This window comes from Anopheles merus, chromosome 3R (assembly GCF_017562075.2).
Source record: "Anopheles merus strain MAF chromosome 3R, AmerM5.1, whole genome shotgun sequence".
Classification (NCBI taxonomy): domain Eukaryota; kingdom Metazoa; phylum Arthropoda; class Insecta; order Diptera; family Culicidae; genus Anopheles; species Anopheles merus.
This window is the reverse complement of record NC_054084.1, coordinates 38,851,115-38,877,976: the sequence shown is the minus strand read 5'-3', so window position 1 is coordinate 38,877,976 and position 26,862 is coordinate 38,851,115. Positions and strand designations below refer to the sequence as shown.

At 38.8% G+C, this 26,862-nt stretch overlaps 1 pseudogene; it reads left to right on the top strand.

Annotated features, from left to right (window-relative positions):
- Positions 1-9,634: 9,634 nt before the first annotated feature.
- LOC121595659 overlaps positions 9,635-26,862 on the top strand; it is a 140,412-nt pseudogene continuing 123,184 nt past the window's right edge.

Sequence of the window (26,862 nt, the reverse complement as noted above, 5' to 3'; positions counted from 1 at the left end):
TATGGTATTGTGTTAAAACTATGGAAGCTTCACACAGTCAACCTTACTACTCGGTGGTTTGTCGATCAAAAAACAGTTTATTCTTTCTTGCTTCCTAACATAACTATAATTACATCTATCTTAGCTCTAGATAAGTTAGCTCTAGATAACCTGAAATTTAGATCGATTTCGATTAGCTTGATTCCGATCCCATCTGAATCCCTACAAAACAATAGAGTCCAAGTACCGGGTAGTTGGATAACATGTCATTTATTGTTGAAGAGTAGGCCTTGAGTAAAATAGTAAGCTAGGATTATTAACGTGAGGTTCTTAAAAAATATAGTCTTGTTCCAACCAGCAACATTTACAAAGGTACTCTTTACAGGTTATGGGCCCAGATTGGAAAATTTATTAAAGATCCAGAATAGAAAAGAGTTGAATCTAGAAAGTTAAGTGAAAATGGCACTTCCTGGCTCAAGCAATTCCTCGTCATGTTTCGTCGGTTCGACAAGTATTCCCTCCATTGAACGTCTGCTAGGTCGGGAAAATTGGACATCCTGGAAGTTTGCTACCAAAACGTTTATACAGCTCGAAGGACTCTGGGAGGTAGTAAAACTCGCGCAAACAGAAGATGGGACTTTCGAAACGATGGATGAAAAAAAAAAGGATTTGGAAGCCACGTTGAAACTTCTCCTTTTACTCGACCCAATAATCTATGTCCATATTGAAGACGTGGAATCGGCTCGATCTACTTGAGACAAATTGGAAATGGCATTTGAGGATAAAGGGCACTCCAGGCAAATCGGCTTGCTTCACAAACTTATAAAGTCTGATTTGAATACTTATGACGTAATGAATTCCTACGTGAATCCACTAATATCTACGGCAAACCAACTAAATGCCATTGGTTTCAAATTGACTTGTGGGTAGGAAAGATTATTTTGGCGGGTTTACCAGAAGAGTATCGACCGATGATCTTGACTATGGAGAATTCTGGTGTTGCAATCACAGGCGACTATGCGAAGACAAAACTTCTTCAAGAGAGGCCGTTGTTAGGTAACGAAAATGTTCAAGCGTTAGCCACTAACAAACTTCCCGCAGTTTTCAAGCCAAAACAGCAGTTTTCTTCGTAGAAAGGTCTGTAATGCAGAGAATGTTGCCGGTATGGTAATGTTGCGAAATTCTGCAAGGATGATCAAAAAGAAGGGACAACGTCGTGTGCGGTGCTATCGAAATTTGAAAACAGTGAAGCGAACGAGTGGATTTTGGATTCGGCAGCGTATGGAAGATCAGCGACGTAAAGTTGATTCCAGGTTTAACTTCCAATTTACTTTTGGTTTGCATGATGGTAGAAAAGGGATGTACTGTTTAATTCAACACGAAAGGTAGTAAAGTATTAAACCTTAGCGGCAAGTTGGTGCTAACTGGTATGCACAACAATAATCAGTTCAAGGTGGAACAAGTCACGAACAACATGCAGAAGGCTCTGTCGTGTAACACAGCAGAAAGTTTCTAACTGTGGCATAAACGTATGGGTCATCTGGGAGCTGCGAATCTCAAGAAGCTGGCTGGTGGTTTGGCAACCGGCATCACATTGAAAAATATGGACTTTGCGGATTGAAGAGTTTGTTCGTTAGGCAAACAGTCGATGTTCTTTCCCGCGATCTTTAGCAAACTTGACCCTACGTTGTGATATTGATTTTGATTCATTTGCCGTAAAAGGAAAGAATTGATCGTACAGTTCACGTGTGTTTTTATTGAGTATTGAATTGCGACTGATCGCTGAGCGCCGCGCACCCAGCATCAAGCAGCGCGTGCAAACATACGCACACACTCACGCCAAAAATTCCCATTCCTCCACACTTCTCCTCACCAGCACATCACACCGTATGCGGTATCAAACAGTCGAAATGACCGTTTCCGAAGAAATGTCCTCGAGCTGATAATGTTATGGATTTGGTTCATTCGGACATCAGTGGGCGGATGGAAACGAACTCGCTTGGTTGAAATCGATACTACGCCACGTTCATCGATGACAAGACACGGCGTATATTCGTTTATTTCCTCAAGACGATATCTGAAGTAGAAGTTTTCGAAGTCTTCAAGAGATTCCACGCGATGGCGGAGCGTCAAAGTGGAAGGAAGCTTAAATCACTACGTATAGATAACGGTAACGAATACATGAACAAATACCTAACAACATTCTTGCAGAAAGAGGGCATCCGCCATGAAACCTCAAAGGGATACACCACAGCCAAATGGACTGGCGGAATGCGCCAACAGAACTATCGTGTAAATGGCGCGGTGTTTACTGTTCCAAGAAAACATGACCAAAGGTTTTTGGACGGAGTTGGTTTCAACAGCAGTTTATCTTATCAATCGTTCTACTACACGTGGCCACAGTTTAACTCCTGAGAAAGCGTGAAATGGAAGAAAAACTGACCTTTCACCTTTGCGTGTGTTCGGAACGAAAGCGATGGTGATGATTCCGAAGGAGAAGCGACATAAATGGGATCCGAAACCTCATGAGTGCGTTCTGACTAGCTTTGGTGAAGAAACGAAAGGATATCGTCTGTATGACTTTAAGAAGAAGCAAACGATCATCACCTGTGAAGTATTTATTCTAGATGAAGGTTGTTCATCGGAGGTGAAAGTTACAGCGATGCAAGAGTCAAGAAGAACATTCGTTAGGCCGGACATCGAGGAAAAAGCTGCAACCCAACCTGTGCCAATCCCGGTTCCCAATTTTACACCTTATGCTGGATCAGACAGCACGTTGGAAGACAACCATGCAAAAACGGATGGTGAACTCGATGAAAGTACGACAGAAGACGAAAACAACACTAATACAGAAACAATGGTATAATCTTAAGGCGATTCGAGTGATTTGCTTGGGTTTTCCAGTAGCGATTTCGATGGCTTTGTAGCAGTTGCATCTGGTATGTACAGTCGAGCAGGTGCTGATGCTGTTTCACATCAAGAAGCACTCGCTAGCTACGATAAAAATGAATGGTGGACTGCCATGCAGGAGGAGTATAACGCTCTGTTGGAAAACAAACCCTGCACGATAACATCGCTCCCGAAAGGAAGACAAGCGATAAAATGCAAAGTAGTGTATCGGACCAAATGCGATTCATCTGAAAATTTAGCTCGTTACAAGACTCGTTTGATCGTCAAAGGATTCTCACTGCGAAAGGGGGATGATTAAGATGAAACGTACGCTCCCGTGGTAGGGAATAGTTCGCTGCGATACATTTTTTGCCCTGGCTATCAAGCATGATCTGATGATAGATCAAATGGATGCAGTAACAGCATTTATGCAAGGAGATCTTGATGAAAAGATTTACATGGAGCAACCTCCTTGCTTCGTTGATGGACAGCGGAAAACGTTGGTATGTAAACTTGACAAAGCTATTTATGGCTTGAAGCAGGCGAGCCGAGTTTGGAACAATAAACTGGATGCAGCATTACAACGGTTCGGCCAGATACCAACGCAGTACGATCCTTTCGTGTATGTAGTCAGCAAAGGAGGTAAGATCATTATCGTTGCTATATACGTTGAAGAGATGAAGATTTTTAGCAACGATGTAGCATGAAAAAAGCAGCTGAAGAAAAACCTTTGTAGCTGTTTTCGTAAGAAGGATTTAGAAGCAGCACAGCACTGCCTAGGTAAAAGGGTTCAACGGACAAAAGACATCATCAAGTTGGATCAAGAAGTCTACATATAATCTATTTTTAAGAGATTCAATATGGATAAATGTACTGACGGTAGCCTTATCTACGTGTGAGGCTGAATACATGTCTGTATCGGCAGCGATACGGGAAGCCTCATGGTGGCACGGACTTTCTGCGAAACTGACGAATGTGGATAAAGTGATTGAAATTCGTTGTGACAACCAGAGCTGCATTACATGCATACACGTACGAAACTTATTTATATGCGTCACCATTTCATCAAAGATGCTCTCAGCCGGGAGATTGTCAATCTAGAATATATCAGCACGGAGGACCAGATTGCAGATGGGCTTACTAAACCATTGCAACGGACTAAGTTAGAAATTAGTCGCAAGTTAATGGGTATCTCTGAGGCTTGAGGAGGAAAGTTGAAGAGCAAGCCCAGAGTAAAATAGTAACCTATGATTAAGAATGTAAGGTTGGGGGGCTTACTAAACCATTGCAACGGACTAAGTTAGAAATTAGTCGCAAGTTAATGGGTATCTCTGAGGCTTGAGGAGGAAAGTTGAAGAGCAAGCTCTGAGTAAAATAGTAACCTATGATTAAGAATGTAAGGTTCTTAAAAAATAAAGTCTTATTCCAACCAGCAAAATTTACACAGTTACTCTCTACATTTTTATTTTCTCGACTTTTGAATGCATTATATAAAACCATTTTCGAATACTGAATGCTGCTTCGTACGTAGAACCGCAAATCATCATGTGCTTTTCAATCATCTACATCCTTTTTACGAAAAAATCTACGATGATCAGCAAAACCAAAAGCACTCGAATACCAAAGATTGCTACTTTACAGTAATCCACATTATGCATTGAATGATAAATGTCAAAACTTTGGGCCACTCTCCAATCCCATCCGATGATTTTCCGTCTCATGTTTGCTTTCCATATCGTGCCCTTTCATTCACTCACCATGGGACCAAACAAGGAGTAAACCTGATGTCCTTTTTCCCACCCAAAAATGTGACTCGCCCACTCTGCCCACTTGCCACCATTCAGTGTCATCTATGTGAAGTTAGCTGTGATATAGGAAGAAAACACGGACACCGGAAAGTAAAGTTCTACACGATTTATTCGCACATCTCGTTAAGTAGTTCACATTTCACAGTTCGCGTATCGGTCCCAAACTAATGTTGTTGTTAGTATTGTTTAGAGAGGCTTTGGCTCCTGCGGAGTTCTTTCGCCTTGTCCCAAACTAACTCCCCGTCCCCAGAGCGCGTACCGCTTTTATAGCTTCTGTCAATCTTCCCTCTCGCTCTGCGTTACCCGCCGTAACCGCGTTCTCCTTCCTAGCTCATTCTCGCACGTTCTCTTTAATCTTTCCTTCTCGCGCACATTCCGTCGCTCGCGCACACTTCCTTACTCTTCCCCATTTCACATGTATGTCTTACCGTAACTTCGTCAGAACATAGCCCGCACATTGCAAAGGCGATTGATGATGGTGCACAGTTTGTGGGTGAACCGTTACGCGAAGAGCCCGGCGACGATGAATGCTGCGAAATGATGTTCTCGATTTTCCTCGCCAGCACAAAGTGCTGCGGCAGCTGGCCAATACCGCCCGGTCCAGCCGGTAGCTCCGTTGGATGATTACAGGTGGGACACACGAGAACTTTTTCCTTGTCACCATATATTACCCTATCCTTAACTTTGTCTCTGCACTGTTAATAAAAAGAAAATGTGGAATGAAAATGCACACGCTGATCGTTCTTCAGTATTCACCCTCTGTTTTGATATCATACGATTATGTTCAATTTTGAAGGATGCGCCTGATAACGGTGACACCTGCTTGGTGCATTCTTTTTATACAGGGTTTACCAGCATATAAAACAACTGTTCACTTGTTTATAACAATAGTCGTTTTGTATAGACACCGCTGTCTACCACTTGCTCACACGTCAGATGGTGTAAGCTACTCTGTCCAATTCAATAACACAATTTTCCTTGTACCTTGTACTGTTGAGTTTGCGATTACGTTTGGTACTAAACTTTAAAGTGTTATTGGTTTACTACATTTGCAATAGCATGCAGTTATAGAAAAAGGGGTTTTAACCGTTCCCTGACAATAATGAGCATACTCTACCTTGTCAGACTTTACCGGCGATTGCAAACAGCTCTACTCTCGAAAGTTTTAAACGGAGGCACGCAGCTGATCGAAACGTGACACGCCGATGGTGTTCAACGTGGAAGAAATATGATCATTTACTGCTTTTACGTTACCTGTATCCTGATCGCCTGCTTGAACTGATTGTTGACGAGACAGAGAAAGGAATAAAACTCAAGTTAATTTTTTTAAGCAATTACATTTTCCTATCAAAAACATCATGCACATCTCTAGCGTGAACGTGCTTCATAGAAATCAATACTGTTTGTAATTTTTAAGAGAAATTCTCTTCGTGTTTAAGCACTTGCTACTAATCCTATAAAAGTAAAATTTGTTTTATGCTATTCTTTTGAAAAATAGAGGTTTATTGCCATATAGCTTTCTAAAACCAAATTATATAAAACATTGTAATTATAATTTTAATTCAAAACCATCAATATTTGGTTAAGCTTATAGTGCACGAATAATATAAAATAGTTACTTAATAGTTTAAGTTGCATAGGAAATCATGTATAAAAAAAACCAATTAATTGACTGCTGCATCGCAAAATTGAAAACGAGAAGCAACCTCTCAAAAGTTTTAATTTTGAACAAATCTCAAACATCTGTTTGATTTTTTTAAATTAAAAATCAATATATAATATTCCATATTGTAGAAATTTATTAACTAAGTGCCCAACCGTCATCCTCTGACAGCTGAGAGTGAAGCGAGGTGATGCAACCCGATGACTGTTGTTATGTCAAATGGTAGAAATAAACCGGTTCATTGCCGCTTGAAAACTGAAAAAGCCAAACGTGTTTTCTGTATGAAAAGTGTGAAGTGAGAATTTAGCTACGTTTAAGATATATAATAAACGAATTAAAGAAGACGATTCTCTTTGAATAGTTTTAAAAGAAACTTAAAATTATATTTTACACACAAGACAAGCCAAATTTATTGTTAAACTGTTCTTAAATACACATCTCATACAACTGTGACATACTTTTCAACAAATCGATGATTCAGCACATTTTAAGGTTATTAGTTAAATGTTGCTTAACACTAGGCCTTTCACATATAGCTATCCCTTCGGACACTCGTCAAATTGACGTACAGATAAAGATACGTATTATGATTAGTTATAACAATAAAAAGAAATTTTATCAAAAATATGACTCGTATATATATATTTTTTTTTTGGTTTCGATAAAAAGTTGTCTGCATAATGCTAATTTAATGTAATAGTCATTATTGTTTCACCGAACACATGAACTGGTTTTTGAACACTTTTGATGTCACATTTTGACCGATGTACGCGGGAGTTTAGAAAAATACGAGTAATAAATTGATCAGCATTTCATTTGAACAACTTTATTTAAATCATTTATCATGATTTTTTAAACAATTTGACCGGTTCCGTAGAGATAGTACCAAATGTGTATCTGAAAATCTATGAAAGTTATGAACAAATATCTTATGCTTTAAACTCATAGTGTGTCATGATAAATTTACAAAAAGCTGTCAATGACCGGCATCAATTGAGCGCTGGGACAAAATGGATTTTTATTCCTCACACTGTACCTCCCAACATTTCTGTCACTTCGGAAAATGCGCCATTATTATCACGGAAGAGGCCATAAAACCAACGTCGTGCAAAAATATGTTCCGTTTCTTGACTGATAGCAGAATTTATTTAAGGCAGGCTTTGCATCGGTTGCGTCGCTTCTCACTGGCCCACATTGTTATCGTGGGCAGAAAAACAAATATCCTTTTGCTTGCAAATTTATCTAATTCTGACGCGTGCCGTTCTCCATTTGGTTTGTGTAAACTGAGACGTAATTAAAATATTGTTTCTATATGTGAACTTCCCCTTTCGATCCTTTCTATCTTGATTACCACTTAGGTAGTTTTGTTGGTTCGGTTTAGTGACGGAATCTGATATAAATGACTGCGTTACATCGTATTGCGTTTTTGGTCTATATGATCACATCTTACTAGATGGTGTTACTTTCGTTACTGTGTGCGGCGTATTTCTATAATTCATGAGGAATTTGTTTATCTTCCTTACTAACGACAATGGTTTGCTTTTTTTATCCAATAAAAAAATTACTCAGCACTTCCTTGACAGTTCTCACACCTCTCTCTGCTAAAACGTTAGACTGTGGGTGGTATGGTGGTGATTTTGTAACTTTGACTTTATTTTTTTTTTCTAGAAATACTTTAAATGCTTCGGAATTAAACGGAATTATCAGACACTAACTCCTTTGGATTTCCGAAGTAAGCAAAGACTGACTCTAACTGTTCGATTTTATCTGTAGCTTTCGACATAGTAAGTACACTCACGTCAATGTACTTTGTACATGCGTCTACGTGGTTTCTATGAAATAGGTGTAGTATTTTCGTTTTAAAGCGTTTTGCTGCTGCGCCGCTCCCCACGAACTCGCTATTTCGCATGCATCCGCAAATTTCACTCTCGATTCTCTCAGCAACCGCGTTTGTAGCTCATGGTCTCGTATTCCAGCAACAAACTGTTCCCTTAGCGCATCCGGTAAAAAAAGATCAATAATCGCACGATTCCGCTTTCGCTTAAAAGCTGATAATGTAGTTGTTTATCGACTGATCCGATGACTGTTTGCGATGATGAGCTTGTGAAACTGGTAGTGCTCCGACACGATAGTCTCCACAGGTTTGAAATATTCACTTAAATCATCCACTAAATCCTTATACGACTTTGCTCGTGGATCATCCGGTGAAAAAATCTTTACTGCGGCTGAATACAACGCTCCCGCCATTGTCACCATAATCGGCACTTTCTTCTCTTCTGACACGTCATCGACCATGAACATAATTTCAAGCCGACTAGTGTACTTCTTCAAACATTCTCCCAAGACGTAGGGCTCAATTTTTCCAACAGTATTCATCTTTGACTTTTTGACTTTTATTACGAGCTTGTTTGAAACAGGCTTGACTTAATCATCGTCGCCAATTTGTGACATCTATGCGTATCGACGGACTGGACTAGACTGATATACTTTATTACAAATACAAGTTACAATTAAAACTCACATATAATTATACATATTTCTTTTAAACTATAACCTCACGCATGCCTTACATAGTCGAATGTCAATTATCTTTTGAAGCAGTAAAATGGCACCGACCATTGGGATGAATCATTTACCTTTAGAACTGTTCTGCCACTGCAAACGGACATAGCAGCCTTTTTCTTTGCTATCATCCCTTCAACATCCGTTCAAGCGTTATAGCTCCCCTACCCCAATAACAATTAAAAAGCCTAGAAATGTCGAAAGAAAGTCTGTGATAATCACAACAAGCTCTGCAATTGTCGCACAAAGCTCTGCGATTGTCGCAAACAGTTCTGCGATTGTCACAAAAAGTTCTGCGATTGTCACACAAAGTTCTGCGATAGTCGCAAATAGTTCTGCGATTGTCGCAAACAGTTCTGCGATTGTCGCAAAAAGTTTTGCGATTGTGTTTTGCGATGAACAGTTTTGCGATGAACAGTTGCCACTGAAATACCTAAAATCCTATTTACTTCTTTATCTCGCTGTGCTTTATAGCACAAGTACTGATCAAGGTAAGGAAGCTAAAGCAAATGATTTCAAACCTTGGAAAAGGGCACATGGACGCTTTAGCTAAGGTCAAACTGCTTGATGCCATCTTGCATATTGTCACCATCATTTTTAATCCACACACACATACACGTACGCAACCTACCGACCCACTGACACATTTGTTTTCTTGTGCTCGTTCACATGTAAGAATTGCGATGACGCGTTGACGCTTGACACATCGTTGTATCCTTGAACCTATTTGATCATGGGTAAGTGTCTGCAATACAGTGCGCAAAGATTGAAGCAATTTTTTTTTGGTTCACTCGTATGTATTTTCTAGTGGAAAACCGTCCTACCTTTAGATACACGAGAGGTTATAGCTATACAGAATGTTTTTTTCACGCAACATGTTTTTTGGAAGCTGATCGGTAAGAAGGGTTTCACCTTTTCGTCTTTTTGTAGCTTTCCCCCCATCTAGGGTGCATATAGGATTTCATTCCTTATGTTCATGGTCCTCCCCCTCTCCTTAAAAGTAAATATCGGAAGAAAACCACTCAGGTAGTCCGATTAGGAAACTATTCGACAAAAATATGATATGATAATTTTATTCTGCTGCCTTTGCAATTATTAAATAGGATTTAAAAAAAACATTATTAATCCCATTTCACACAATCGCGTGGTGTTGTACTTATGTATTAATGAAGTTTGGTGAAAGAGAATCTTTTGAATCCTGACCGTGATCGTTAGCTTATGCTAGATGGAGCATTTATGACAGATTTTAGATACTATCCAATACTACAAGTGGACCACCAATAGCTCAACATCCACTAGAGCCCACCATGGGCATGATATTCTTCGTTCCAAGCAACGCTGGCCTGTACTTCTAATCTAATACAGATAAACGATGTCTGGTTCTCACGCTGGATGTGTGTACCCTTGTGGCAGAACTGATGACACTAGTACTGATTCAATTGGGATATTTTATTTTCCCATATTGGTAAGTCATACACTAGTTCCCCATGAATGGAATTCATCGCAATTCAAAATGGCCTGATGACTCTGTTACAAAGAGATGAGTGGATTGCAGAACCTTCGGGCTATATAAGGACCCAATTTTATTTTCGTTTGTGTTATTGTTTGTGATCAAGCACATACAGCTGACCAATCATTTTATGCAGGTGCAACCTGTTTCCCTCCGTTGGACAACGAAGCCACAATGAAATTGTTCCTGAACTCACAATACAAGGTCCCGATTGTGAACGGATGTGTACTGAATTCTAGGCGTAGCGTAGAATGTATGATATGAAACCTATATTCCAACATTTTTGAAAGAACGTACCAGAGTATGGATGAATTTTTGAAAGCAAACATATATGAATTTTGATTGAATCACCGGACGCCGGGAAAAATGTTTGGAAGTGTGATTGCACGATTTTTCTTTTTCTCCAAACGCTCCATGTTCTCAACCCTATTCCTAACAATGGTTTGAATGAGCTTTTTCGTGTTTGTGCTACTCAATACGCACCTGTCTATGAATGGGCAAACGGTGGGCCGAGGTTTTCACTATGCAACCAAATCTAGCTTACCGATTGATAGCACTGGCAAGATCAACGTGACTTTAGACTAGGATCCCACCGGCGACAGCTGGAGTGTGTGTTGCTGGCCCAAACTGCTCCGGTTACGGCAATCCCGGTAGGCATGTTTATCGCGCAACCCTATGTACTTTTCAGTATTGCCTTTCACACAGTGGCTCTCACACATTCGCCTTCTTTTCTGAACACAACAATCCTTGATGGTATAGGCTGCAAGCTTTGCGGGTATCGGTATTTGTCAAAAATGTCGTGTTTTCGTCATGGTGCGCCTGAGCCATTCTTCACCATCACCGTCGTTCGGTGGTGGTGCGACCGTAATTCATTTCATTTCAAGATAGATGTTTGCTTTTGATTTTTCCTCAAACATTGACCAGCCCGATGCGGTACGGGCGGCTTTAACTGCTCATCTAGCTTGGGTCTTGTGAAACATTGGTGGGTGTATTTTTGTTTTGGACGATGAAGCGGAATGTTTTTTTTTCTGACATCCAACAAAAAAAAAAACGAGAAAGGATCGCAATGTCGAATCCTAAAAAATTCGCATGAATTCGATACTGGTGCATAAGCGAAGGCCACAAAGGTAAGGGAGAGAAGGCCAGCGAGTGTGGGATTTCGAATTTAAAGTGCTCATTCTATCTCCAGAGGCTCTAGAACGTTGAAATTAGTAAAATTGAAAAATTGATCCTGTTTGTTGGACGTCCCAAAAAGCCTTACATCGAAACGGGAACGACCCGAGTCGGTTTATGAGTACCAGTCAAAAGTCCTGCTCCATAGTTCAATGAAGTTTAACTGCACCCAAAAACTTGCCTCGTTCAAAGTCGAAGGTGTGCCATCAGAAAACCTTATGGTTGTCCAAATTTAACAACCTCTTGGAATCATACCCTTCACAGCGTCATCCCTTATGTTTCGAAGTAGAATTCTTCTTCTTCTTCTTTGGCTCAACAACCGTTGTCGGTCAAGGCCTGCCTGTACCACTTGTGGGCTTTGGCTTTCAGTGACTTATTGATTTCCCCCCATAGCAGGATAGTCAATCCTACGTATGGCCGCACGGTCTATTTGGGGATCGAACCCATAACGGGCATGTTGTTAAGTCGTACGAGTTGACGACTGTACCATGAGACCGGCTTCGAAGTAGAATAGAAGACAATAAACTAGCATTTCCTAAGAGGAACAGTGTTGGCTTACGGAAGGCTTTCGACAATTATAAGACTATTGAAATGTATTTGAACAACTTTCAAATGATATTTGAATAAATGAATCAATTTCCATGCCAGTAGTGTGAATCGTATCTCATGTAGAGCAACAAAGGTTTCTATGATATGTTATTTTACTTTTATATATTTATTGCATTTCAAAAAGACTTAAGTAATTGTAACAATTGGAAAATATAAACAATCAAACTGCAACGAAGTAAAAATGAAATAAGAACAAAAAATTCAGGTTAAACTGAAAATATATTTCCTTCTTAAATCTGAACTTTTTCCACCACATTACCACCACTGCAAGATTGCTTTTATCTTGATCTGTAGCAGGGTCTTTGATGCATCTGAGAGACAGTTCTTCTGAGTTTGCTTACAGGTTGTCATCAGATTTGAGCCTTCGTGTTTGACCTTCCGAAAGAGCGACATTTTTTTTTGTCTGCTTTACCATCGTTCAACACCACGATAGAACTAAAATCAGATAAACTTCATCAGCTGACATGGCCTGTCGTCGCATTATCTGTGTGGCATCAAGGGCAGATCCGTAGAGCTTTGCTGGCTACTGAGCTGAAAATTATCTGATTTTTGCAGTCAGACAAGCAAAAAGATACATCGCAAAACACTAATCAACGAAGGGAAGCGGGAACCAAGGTTAGAAAATGTCCAAAATACTACAGCGCTATCTAAAAGGAATGTTGGTATCGAGCGGTGTAGGTTGCATCGACAAAAAAAGCTATAATTATATGCTTGAATGTTTCGCTTTTTGCTGATGAATTACACTTCTTTTTCGCTGTGGTTTGGAATAAGCTAAAAATTAAAGTTTTTATATTTATAAATGAATTGTTTTATATTTAAACAAATATTTCGATACATTAAATAACAAATTTTGTTCGTTTATCAGAATTATATTTCCCTTTTTTGGTTTGTGAGTGATGTACGTAAGCCATCGAAATTAGATACTTTATGAAGAAATAAATGAAAAATAAATTAATCAATATAACCACTCAGGCGCTCGTTATGTCATGCTAATCCGTTTTTCAAATACCTCATTGCCAATCAAATCAATAAAATTGAACATCTAATGTCCTTTATTTGGCCAATATTTACCTTTAGTGAAGAAAAAATCATTTGCTGTGTTTTTATTTGATGCTGTTAATCCCCCATTTTATCCACCTCTTCCCAATAACTGAATAAGCATTAGGCTGTTGATGTTGTTTTTCGTTGTCGCCGGATCGCTATTCCTGTTAGTACGTATTGCTGTTTCATTACCACCTGCCGACACGTTACGGTACGAAGATGCAAACTCGAAATTGGAAAAGCTCGCCCTACCCCAACACAAAATGCATTGGCAGCGTGGCAGGAAAACAGACAATCGAGTGCAATCACCAAAACTCTCGATAGGGGAAATGTAAGATTCTCCGGCGGCATTGAAAATGGCCGAACATTTGCCGACCAATTGCCGAAGCGAAAATGAACACTCGCGAATGAAGTGCGAAAAGCTCTCACAGCATCCCAGTTCGGAGCTTTTATTCGGGTTTGTTCATTCACACGATTGAACGTTGCGTTACCTCTAACAATAAAACGGAATGAAATAAACTTCTTGATTCGGATTGTGGCCCGGTAATCGTTACAACCCGTTAGTTTACCTTTGACAGCAGTTGAGACTGGATCTAGGCTGGACACTTTGTCTAAAGGTGAACGCTTTCGTCTGTTATCTGAGTCGTATAAATAAAAGAGCATTCATTGCGGCATTTTTCAACGTTCTCACCGATGGCGATAACGGGCAACTTTATTCCGTGAGTGTGTGGTTGCAATTGAGTTGTTTACATTTGAAACGTGGGATGAAGTTTTATTTTTGCATAAACTAGTGAGCTATTGAAAGCAGCTTTTGAAAAGGTTGATATCTGAAAAGAGAACCGGAGTAAAGATAACCACAGTTTCTGTTTCTTATCAATTGACATAATATGTTTTTAAACCTTGCACGATAACATGCTTATGCAAGTTAGTAAAATCATTACATCATTACAAGCGCAGGAGAACAACCTTAAAACTTCGCTTGGCGCATTTCGCTTGGCGAGTGTGTCTCAGTATGTGTTTGTATGTATTAAGCAAAAGTCGAAGAAGTATGTACTACTGCTTTATTTATCTCTAACGTGAAAAAAGAGAAAAAACAAAAAAACAAAAAAGTCTTCAGCGTTTCCCGGAACTGGAAAGGAAACTCAAGCCTTCGTGACACATATACATACAGTCCACACCTATATACTAAAGGCACCAAAAGTCCAATGTGCCGAGCTACGGCTGCATACCAGCCAGCGTTTCGTGGCACAAGTGGGGCACAACACTTAACTACAAGTTCGTCTTTCTGCCGGTACGAAACGTGTGTTGGATGAATGCATCGAAATATAATCCATAATGTAATGCAACACCGTAAAGATGCGCAGGCGACGTTCATTGTAGAATGATTTTCTGCCGAGGCAAAAAAGCGGAGCAAAGTTTAACATTATCCTTATTTTTGTTTTTTTATGTAAATTATTGTGTATTTGTGCTTCGTTTCCACCTACCATGGCAGTTTTTATGAAGTGATTTGCGATTAACATCTGTGTAAAGTCGGCTGTAACCCGTGATATTGTAAAAGTTTATTATAAATCTCAGTTTGCTAACGTAAATTTGAGGTAAGGAAAGAAATTACCTCCTGAGCAAGGATGCTCAATCACTGAAAGCGCTCCCAACATACAAAGTCTACATGACGGCCATGCACGACCATACTGTGCTAGTATAGGGCAGGGAAAATGAACGATTTATCATTGAGAGGACACACAGGAACGTGGCATCATGGGAACGCGACAGTAAGGCGCGACCAAAAAGCGCTCAACAACGATCTGCGCGCTCAAAGAGTGGTGTGTTATGCGGCATGATAAACAAGTACACCGTGAATGAACAGAAAGCTACCAGCCACCGGAAAGAGGATTATTGGAAAACCGCAAAATCCAGCAAATAATTGCACCGCGGTGCATCGTCGTCAACGCTCCATGTTTGTGCATGTTCGTGGAATGGAAGCGCTGGTGAAAACTGTTTGTACCAATAGTACATGCTCAATGGTGATCAGAGTTCGCTAATCGTTTGTGTGTCTGGAAGAAAGAAAAGCCATTCTTTGCCTTCAAATAGACGAATAAGAATTATTAATACGGTGGTGGAGTACATTTTTTTCACAAGTCTCTAGGACAACGGAAAAATTTTACATTGCAGGCGGGAAAGTACAATCAAAAAGTGTGTGTGTTTCTGTACTGCAAAGTTCTCCATACTAATGTGCAGTTTCTGTAGAGTGTGCATTTGCTTGTGAAGGTGTGGAATGATGTTAATTTCCTTCCAGTTTTTTCAGATTCCCATCAACGTGAAGTTATTTAATTTGGTACGGTCTCTTGCCTGTTATCTTTAATAAATTATTGTACGTGCTCTAAAAAAGGAGTATTAAAGTGTTACCAATGTCAAATAGTGTCGGTTGACAGTGGGAGTGTATCTAAAAGTGAATAATAAAAAGTAGAATAAAACTATAAAATGCTTTTTTCAGCGAGTGTGGAAAGCGCAAGAGAGAAATATCCTCCCGTACAGTGAGGGTGTAGTGCGCCGTAAAAAAAAAAAAAACATGTACAGTGAGTACGAGTTGTGGTTTTGACTAGTGATACTGCAACTGATCGGCATAATCGTGGATCCACTACAAATATTCTGGGTACTGACGAACAGTACCTATTTAGGTAAAGACGAGGCGCATGCGCAGAGCGACCAGAAAATCCGATTGATCTTTAGTTCTGCCGATTTTGCCATTCCCTAATGACTCACAACTAATGATAATTCGTTTTTCCTACCGAAAAACGAAGAAATTTCCATGATTCTCTCCGAGAAACCATAACATCATTTTTTCATTCACTGTTTACATCATACATCAAATGTAGTTATTGGAATCACTAGCGCCCTAAGCAACAAGTTTAACAGTTGTAAGTTTATCAGATGTAGGAAAATGATTGTACCTTTTTGTGGAATTATTTTGTCAAAATCATAATTTTACTCAAAAACATATGTCATTTGTGTCCATGCCCAGCCCATGATATATACAAGTACGAACAGATTATGCATTACACAACCAAACGGTCACGTTAAGCCCCATTAAAAGGAACTCGTTACCACTTACGATAAAATTTGCTTCTTAATCCTTCTCTGGTTTAGAGTCCTTTATACAACTTTCTTATTGACAGTTCAGCATGGCTGATGGTTGTGTGACTACTACAAGAAAAATAAACTACTTTAAGTATATATTTTTCTCGTCTGATGGAACTTTAGTTGGCGTAAAAGAAAATAAATTTGTTTTTAGTTGATAATTTGCTGTGTTGGTTTTTCTGTTGGTCTTTTTCATCGATAAAGATTATTCATCATCGGGTAAAATCAATGTCTATTATAAATTTAATTAAAAAAAAGCTAAAATAATCTTGCCACGCTACTGCTCACGTTTTCTCATGCGTTCAAAACACACATTATCGTTCGATTGTATGAATAAATCGCATTAGACACTCCCCGGCGTAGGCTAAATCGTCAAATTTTCTGAACGAACCATAAAACAATGTCCCGATTGGATAGAAAAAGTCTTCCAACGAGCTCAATAGAATTGAAAATCTTTAACTGTTCCGTAGCTTAAAAAGCAAACATGTGTTTTGATGGTCCAGCCTACCGTTATCTTGATCGTCTATTTCCCTTTAAAGTATCACTGCCATTCGCCATTCGACGCAGGGCTTATGCATTTCCATTTTCATTGAATCTTGGTATGAATCTTTTTTTTTCTGACCTTCACTACAAGAAAAGAGTTATATAGTTAAATGGTGAACAAGTGTGCTGTTATTTTTTGTGTGTGCTCTGTTCCGTCTGGATGATTATTATTCGTACGAATTTGTAAATCCACCATCCGTCACATGATTGTCTCAATGCTTATGGCACACACACATAGAAGATCTATTTAATCGATCGGGGCTTAGGGCTATAGTGATAGAGAGGTACAAAAGGGATTGTACATTGTTTTGAAGAAAAACGTAATTCATCCAGTTGCCGCTTCCAGCCACGAACTCCCCAGAAATATGAAAGTAAAGCTCACAAGCCTCCTCCAGCGATGGACCACCATAGCCGGTACGCATCCATTCGCAGCCTTATCCAACGTAGGCCAAACGGTGGCGTGCATGAGGGCAAGGAAGTTTTCAAGATTCTTTTGCGACACATCGTCTGGACAGGACGGTAAAGGTTTTGAAGCTTTCATCGGTTCCATCTTCCTCGCACAATCAGACGAAAGTCGAAAGTTTGCTTCTCGGAATATGGATGTTTTCGAATTTTTTATTGCTTCATCACTTCGAAGGGGTTTTCGTTGGTTTTCGATGGGGACATGGATCGCTTGAATGGTAACACTTTCTCGGAGTATCTTTTTACAGTGCGTACTTTTGTGTGCAAGTGAGGAAATACATTTGTGACGCTTCATGGTTTATTCATGACGTGTGTGCGTCAACCGCTTTCGATCCCAAAAAAGAAGATACTTCAAGCAAAATATTTGAGAATTTTGAAGGTTAAAACATTAAAGCTGTAAAAAAGTGTAAAAAGCTGTAAAGGTTATCGTTTTAGAAGAATTTAATTTCCAGTTGCAATAATTGATCAAACGGGTATTAGTGCTGTAAACGACAGAGAATGAGAAAAAATAAATATAAATGTAACAATGTCGTGTAAAAACGTGTCGTTGCAATATAACTGCTCACTTTATCAACTTAACGCTCAATACCAGACACTGCAAGCTCATACCTTAAACCTGGAGCAAGGAATGATAAAATTCATTGTTTTTAGAAGCTGTTTTTTCTTGCTTGTTTCATGAGGTATATGATTGAAGCTTTAGCATTATCGAGAATTTGGTTTTCATCATTTCGGCCCCATTTATCGCAGTAAAAGAGCCACCCAATTTATACACATCTTCGTAGGCCGGTAAATCGTTAAAACCCCGGAATAATAACTAATCTTCTAATAACCTTCACTCACGCATGCATCAAAGGCAAGACATGGGGAAATAATGGCAAATTAATACAAAGTCTTCTGCATACACTTGTGTACAATGAGTTGAGGAGTGAGTTGTTGTTGTTGCTGCGTGTTGGTTCCTCGAGATGAAGTGAAACGAGCAAGCAAACATAGAACCAGCTTCCGGTTAGCAGTGGTAATGTTGAATGAATCGCAACCGAGGCAATTCAGTTTTGGGTGCCATAAAAGCAGAAGCAAAAAGCGCCTGGAGCAAAAAGCGTGAATTATCTCTTTTATCAATACATATGGCACATGGAGGGTTTTGTAGTAAGTCATAGAAAAAGAAAGATGAGGACCGAATGATTCGGGCTAAAGTTTATAATGTGTCAACTTATTACATAAAGTATTTGTTTATCATGATTAGAGTGTATTGGACATTCATAATAGTATTGGTCAAACAAATGAAGCTTACGACAGTGTTTGAGAAACGGATAATATATTTCAATAAATCAATAAAGTCAATTCAAAAATCCTACTAAATTGTTTTCACACTGTAGGACATGAACTACTAAACATTATGAATTACTCGATTACGAGATGAGTGTTTCCAACCTCATAGAAAGAGTATTTTATTGTACCTATACAAAAAGCATCGGGAACTGTTCTTGCAAATGAATTCAGGCCTATAAATAAACTAAATATTTTTGAAAAAGTATTACAAACAGTTGTTAAAGCACAATTAGTTGAATATATAAACAGCAATCATTTATTTATACCTGAACAGTCGGTTTATAGGGTTGGCCATTCTTGTGAATCGGCTCTTAACCTAGTTCTGGCAAAACGGAAGGAGGATTTTGACGGTACAGCAATGCTACAATTGCCAAAATTGTAATTATTACTTATTGGACCTTACCTAGATTTTTGTGTTTCGATTTTGTTTCTGGCGACTGAAACACAGTTCACACAGTTCGGGGCTTCAAAGGCTGCAGAATAAGGCAAATCGGGATATCCTTGATTGTGGGCATAATACCTCTTCTGTCACAATGCGACTAGTCTTACTATGTTATGAATGGATGTAGATAAAACAGAGAGCGATGTATCAGACAATGATATTCATTGATAATCTAATAAAAAGACGCCTACCTTCATATCTTAGGCAAAGAGTCGTGAGAGGAGTAAACATTCACAATTACCCCACACTGGGAGCTAATGCTCCAAGAGTGCCAAACTATATGACTGCAGGAGCCAGAAATTCTTTGTTTCACAGAGGTATCCAGTATTACAATAGAATACCAAAGGAAATTGTCAATGCTGGTTCGTTATCTGAGTTCAGAAAATTGTGCTCTGATTTTGTTAGAACTAATATAGTTTAAATGTATTGTCAATTGTCTACTCTAGGTGATGATTATATATTTTTTTCATTCTTGTCTTTTGTCCTTTAAAATGACATAATTTTTTTTTAAATTTACATAAAAAATTCACCAAAATTTTAAAGATAAAGATATAAAGAAGATACATTTATAATTATGACAACTTTCATGAAAAAAAAACTAAAATTAATAAATGGAATGAGACTACATTGAATTGAGACACGCACGCGTACATCAGACTCCGGGTTCGGAACTTGGTAGATTGATGTTGATCGGACTGATAACTCGTCATATCTTTATGCTGTGTTCAGCTTTCAAACATCTACTCGTTTGAATATTTGTAGCTTTATCAAATTCGGAATATCGCCAGATACCTTGAACATCTCAATCATCTGTAGGGATCAGAGGTGGGTCATCATCATCATCACATCAACATCTAACACGTTGCTAAATTCCAAGCCTTTTCGTGTTAAATTTATATTATACAACGACAGTAAAGTACTTCAAGATACATGTTTAGTTTTTTTTAGAAAGAACGGCTTCGGTCGTATTTCTTAAAAATGTTTTGTTAGAACATTCGTAAGGTTCCAATGTCTATCAGACTAGACGATGTTTTTATCTGGTTCAAAACATATACAAAGGTAGAAAAATCATAGATTCGGGCCCTTAACTATAAAAAATGAACGTATGTACAAGCATATATAAGAAAGAATAAAAAAAATATATTAAGTTTTTGGCGTTGTGTTGAAGTAGCCTCAATAATTCAATTTTCTCATCCTTTTTAGCACTTTAAGTTTTCTACAAATTAACTGGATCTGAATGGATGCTAAACTGCTCAGTTTCCGACGCGGCTCAGTCTCTCATTCACACCAAAAAGCACAAGCGTTGAATCAGTTGAAGCCAACCAGCGAAACCACCCATTCTCTCATCCATCGATATTCACTGAGAAGTTGCCCCTGTTTTCGATACAAAGCCGATAAGCATTAACATGCGAGCGAAGTTACCAAATCATGGTTAAATCTTAAGGCGAATGAGGCCAATTGTCTCAAAATCTCTTTAAAAATAAAAGAATGGTTAAAGCTTCACATCCACGATGGAGACGCCTGGTCGCTCAAGACGTTCTGAGTAACGGGTCGAGCAAAGGCGGCTGTTAACTGATCGATTGCCGGCTTTTTACATCTTTCTGATTTCCTCCTTAAGAAAATAGAATGCAAAGAAAGAACATGATAATCATATGTAGCACATGAACTCATTAAAGGAGGAAGTGGAAGTTGCGCTACAGTTTTGCTTTTGCTTCAAAATCAATTTTCTGTGTGATTGATTGCCAGGGGAGCTGCTTATTTTTTCATTTGAGTACGCTTCATATTTTATCGTCATATTTTATCACAATACTCCGAGTCCGAATTCCCATCAACCTAACGAAGCCGATGCAGAGAAAATCAGCACGCTGTCTTGAAGCCATTAGGCGGACTGCGTGTTCCGTACAAATGTCCTTTACTTTGAGGTATTTGAGGTTCCATGGTTCCTGTTAGGGTACTGGGATAACCTAGCCCATTCGATACCTTTGTCAAGCAAACAAGTGAAGGTCGGTGTTTAAGGAACATTAAGGGTACATAAAGAGTATGGCGTAAATGTTTAACCTCAACAAAATGAAAATATCGCATACTAGAGAGAAAATTGTGTATCTTTTCTTTTATCATGAGTAATGCTTTCTTTCTTTTCAATCGTTTCGAAGGTTGTTCATAACTAATATTGATCATCGCTTTACACCATCGCAGTCATAAGAAAAGGGAATCTTCCGATACAAAGTGTTGCAAAAACGATCACCACAAATTCACCATCGCTAGATATGAGCTGGGTTAAGGAAAAAAACAGGTTCTAATTGAAACAATTATATCAACCCGCAAAGCTTTGCCTCGGTCCATTCTAGGCTTTGAAAATTCGAGTCTTTTCGGTGAACGTGAACGTACTAGTTCTTTTCTTAAGATCCTAGCCACAATTGGTTCGTTCATTTAAGTTGAAGCAAATATGGAAAATTGCTTCATTTGGCAAGAAGAACATAATGAGTGTATTCCATTTTTAAAATTGTTGGGCCGACCAGGTTGATATTTATTATGATGAGAAGGACGTTCTTCTTAAGAACGGCCTGGTATTACAGTTCACGTTTATTTTGTATTGAAAGAGATGAACGATCTAGCGTACTAAAACGTTCTTAATTTCGAAGGGTTCGTTCTTTTCGAGAACTTCCTGGTATAACGGTTCACGTCAAATTTGTATAAGAGGAAGTAAACAACCTGGCGTGCTGAAAGTTCTTTATTGCGACGGGTAAGACAAGGAAACAACTCAGTGCATTGTAATTTATAATGAACCGCTGAGCGTTGATTAGATGAATGTAGGCCGTTCTATCCTTACAATAAACTGGATGATTCGTATGGTTCTCGTACTTGGGGCACACCCCTAATCCATTCATCAGACGGAGTTTTCTGAGCGGCGAAAAACTCAATTGTCTTTTTTCCGTTTGGCTTCGAAGCTGTGGAAAGTGGGATAAAAATTGAAATATCTTAGCACAATTCTGTTCAACTCACAGTCTGCATATTAATCTTCATGGCTAGAAAAAGAAAAACTATACTACCCATGCTGCCACTCGTGTTGGTGTTGTGTTCGTTGTTTTGTAAACTTTGATTTTTGCTGCTAGTGCGAATTGAGCATACGAAATGGATCACGGTACCGGTCCGGTTTCGTTCGTACGCATAAAAGTTGGAAAAGAACAACACACAAACATTCCACAAATAAGCTCACAGATTAAAATAATTCAATTTGCAAAGAATTGGTTTTTTTTATTGCTTTTCTTGGTTCTTTCTCGCTGTGTATGATAAATGCGATTAGGCAGCAGCGTACTGGCGTACGTACCCAACGATCACTAGGATGAGCTAGGCTCATTTGCCGGTGTTGATTGCAACCTCCTCCCCAGCAACATTTTTGGTGCAAAGAAATCTAGCGTAAAACTTTCCTAATGAAATTGAGCGTGAGAGCGTTGCCAGTGGTATGCGCCGAGTATGCGTGCCTACAACAGACGCTTGAAAGAAGCTTGGGTGGGCTGTGGCGATCCCAGAATTATATTACACAACATGCCGGCTACCGGTGCTCGGCTTTGGGCACCTGTTGAACTGGTGTCTAGTGTGTTGTATGTGCTTTTCAGTCGATGGGAGCTTTGGTTATTGTAGGTTTTGGCACAACATACCGCAATTCTCAGGATCTACGCTGGCTAGGGGGTTGTTTATGCTAAGGTTAGAGTGATTGTTTGTTGTTTTGCTTGTTTGTAGTATTTCATCTCGTGTGCAACATCCGCTGACGAGGTATGGGTTGAACAAATGGCAACCATTTACACAGTACACACCTCCACGGTGGTACGCCAAACAGTCCGACGGTTTATGGTTTTCGTTTAGCTTGTGCACCTTTCACTGCAAAGCGAGATAGAAAGCCAACTGTGGTCCAGATCCATCCACTGTGACTGGTGCTGTTAGTGCAAGTTTGTGGTAGCAAGCAAAACAAAACTCTACCTCCACTTCAGCGAGGAAAACTTTTTATTTTTTAGAAACACTGGTTTGAAGTGAACAAACCGCAGTGCAAGTTGCTGAACATAGAAATCTTTTTTTTGTAATACTAATAGTTGTCTCTATTAGTAAATAAGGACAAATGAAAAACGCTTCTGCATATACCGTTCCAACTGTTATATGTAAGCGACACATAAAGTATGAAGTAAATCGCATTAAGGTTTGACAACTCACGGGCTTACAGTGTGCTAGCGCTCTCAATCCTTAAGAAATTTATTGAAGGCATTTTAAACGAGAAAAAAACATAGAAACACGCTAATATACTTTACCGAACTTGTGTTGGATAAATGCATCGCATTGAATTTTGGTTCTATAATGGCGTTAAAAACGAGTTTACAACAAACACATCTTTTGTGGTAAGAGATGCAATAACCAGTACGGAAAAGGATATGAATAAATGAATTCTAGATTCAATTATGATGGGAAATTCTTATCCCGAAATGACTGCATTCCAGGGATGGTTTTTATGTGACAACCATCCTGTGCACGATCCTGAAACCGAACCGGCGTAAGATTCCAAGAAATAGTTCCTATACCTTTTATAGTTGAAAATGTCTGAATAATGCTTTATTATGAGTGTACCAAGTCACATTGATTTAATTTTTCTTTTGATGATGCTGAAAACGCATACCCAGGGTTTTCCAATTGAGTATAGACTAGCAGCATACTTTTTTTGAATAGTCGCAATAGATTCTTGACTGGCATCCTCTATTTTTGATTACGAGCAATGGATTATTGACTAGGCGCAATTGATTTCAGCAGACCGGTTGCTGGCGCGGAGTGACCAGATTGTTTTAGAGGTTATCGGTAGGAAATCTAAAGCAAATTCGGTAATTTTCAGTAAAAAAACTTTTTATTCACTCATAAATTTTATTAAATTCCAATTTTATGGTTGAACGGTCAATACTTAGAAAAAATTTTGATTTTTGGTTAGAAAATCTGAATTTTAGTGTGCTCATTTCTAAACCGATATTCGATCGAAAATCGGTAGAACTACATATGGTCACTCTGAAAAACTTGGGTAATCTAGCTTTTGGTTAGGTTATGCCTACGGGTTCACTACTGCATATTTCAATTCAGCCGTTAAGTGCTTTTGTGTTGTATTGTGCATTCATAAAATCAAAACAATAGCACCAAAAACCTGTTTGATAAAATATGTCTTTTTTTGTGGATGATATATAGCAGTAAAACAAACGCTTTAAACTAATGAGCGGATGAAATTAAATATTATCCACAGATTATTATTCATGTCGATCTGTCACACCAGGAGTTATAAACGCGACGCTCTTAGGCTGTCATGCAGGGACCTGCTGAAATCAAGTGCGCCTAGTCAATAATCCATTGCTCGTAATCAAAAATAGAGGATGCTAGTCAAGAATCTATTGCGACTATTTAAAAAAGTATGCTGCTAGTCTAAACTCAATTTGAAAACCCTGTAAGACTGCCTGTTAAAACTATAATTGGAGCCACATAATTTTAACATGTCTTTGGAAGATGCTTTACAGTTTTTAAATTTGTTGAGACTTTAGACCATTCTGAAGACGCTTATAACTCTGGCTGGCTTTAATCAACCTGTAAACATATTCTTATGCTTATATATGATTATATGATCGTATTAAATGCATATTAAGTCTTGGATGAATGGATCATGGGACAAACTATATATAATGAACCACAGATAGGCTATTAACGCAAAACGTTGAGAAGCGGATTTTAGCCATTATATATTTAAAATTTCTTTTCCTTTAGCTTGCAGTAAGATTGTACCAAATCAGAAAACCACGATTGTGTAAATATGCGTATACCAGGTTCCGGGTATCTCGAACACTACCTATATGTAGAGAGTTTTAAAGTTATTAGTCTGCACAAGTGCTTCCTAAAGTGCTGTCCACAAGTGCTGTGTGCCATGTGCTTGATAGGTTACATGACAAATAGAAAATGGGGAATTTTCAAAAAGATGTCACGTCATGTTTGTGGATGACTTGTGATCCTTAAAATGGACTTAGAAGCAAATTGAGGGAGTTTCAAACAAATCTATATTTATAGTTTTTTTTAATTACAAATATGCCTATTGTAGAAGCGATTTGATATTTTTCAAATTTTCAATTTATATTTCAACAATGACATTTTCTTGACATAGATTTCTGCTCATACGACTTCATATTCAATACTCCATTGCCGTCTCAAGAACATGTCCATAGCAATAAGCTGTAATTTTGATAGTTTATTTGTGCATTACATCGTATAGGTCTAGAAAAGGTTTAACAAGTAGTCTTAACAGAGTTCTGTAGATTGGCCCTTCTAGTCTTAAGTAAGTTTTATTAAAAGTCTTATGAGGCCATACAAAACATTCAAATGAAAAATGTAGACTTAATATAATAACCTCAACAACAACGTTAAGGCTATGATAAGATTTATAATGCTCCTTGGGATCCTACACGACATTAGTTATTCATGTGGCATGAGTATGTGTAGTACCTCTTCGTGGCTCCCGGGAAGGTAAGGAAAATTGTTTAGGAATGCGTACCGGATTAGAAGGTTACCTTACCTAAATGACTCCGTACATTCACGCTCTTTTCTCTCAGTCTACCCGTAACATACACTCTATAGAGTCTAGACAAATAGAAGAGAAAACACTTTTCGAAGACCCGAGTCGAAGCGCAATTTCTCGATTGATCTTTCTTTTTGCAAGCGTCTTGTTGCAATGTCTTCGCGTTTGAGAACAGGAAACACTTTCATCTTCATACATGGTGATGGGAGAAACCGTATCATATGTTTCCCGGAAAGTTATTCTAATGAAATTAATGTCTCACATTTTATCGTGATGGACTACCGTTGAGGACAAAGAGCACACAGTAGGCATGAGTGGTGGCATAAGGTAAAATATTATAACTATAATTTTGCTCTTGGACAGTTCTTAGCGAACCATGTGAATTCTTATCAACACGCATCACAGTACACTGCAAAGAAACACGGAGAATGGGTTTAATGGCTGAAATCACATAATGGCTAGATAGACCTTTATGTGCCTGTTGATTTCCGTCGGCTTCCTTTTGCCTCGCCAATCTTCGGTAGTATGCTTGCGTATGCAGCCTCATTCCTCCATAATGAACTTCATTATCCATGGAATGTTAAATTTATTGGTTTTGCAGGCTACAAGGCAATGGCTGATACTTGCCACACTTGGGAGTTGCGTGCAGTACACATGCAACTCTTTTATTATTTTTTTTTTTAAGGACAAAACAGACAAACCATTATCACTATCCTAAGTTGATTAAAACTTCATTTACTATGAATTATATGCATCCCGTTAAGTGACGCAATCAATTGAACTGGGCATCTGGAATGTCAGCATAAAGAGCATTTTATGACAAGCCACCATCCGTTCGCTTACCGTATCTGCCATCACCACGAATCCCCGAATCTTTTTTTTTTATAGCCATTTACGCTGCTTTTCGCCTTCCTGCTGCATACGTAACGCTGCGGTGTTGGCGTATGGCCCTGCATTCTTTTGTAGTTTACACATTTTTGTTCCGGGAGACAGTCAGCCGAGGTGGAAAGGAATTTCCTCGCTATCCAAAAGCCTTCCAAAGCTCCGACTATAGTGACTATCGCTATGCCAGCAACAAGACTATCCAGCGTAAAGGAAAATACTTTCAACCTTTTTTCACTCGGCTTAAGTCATACG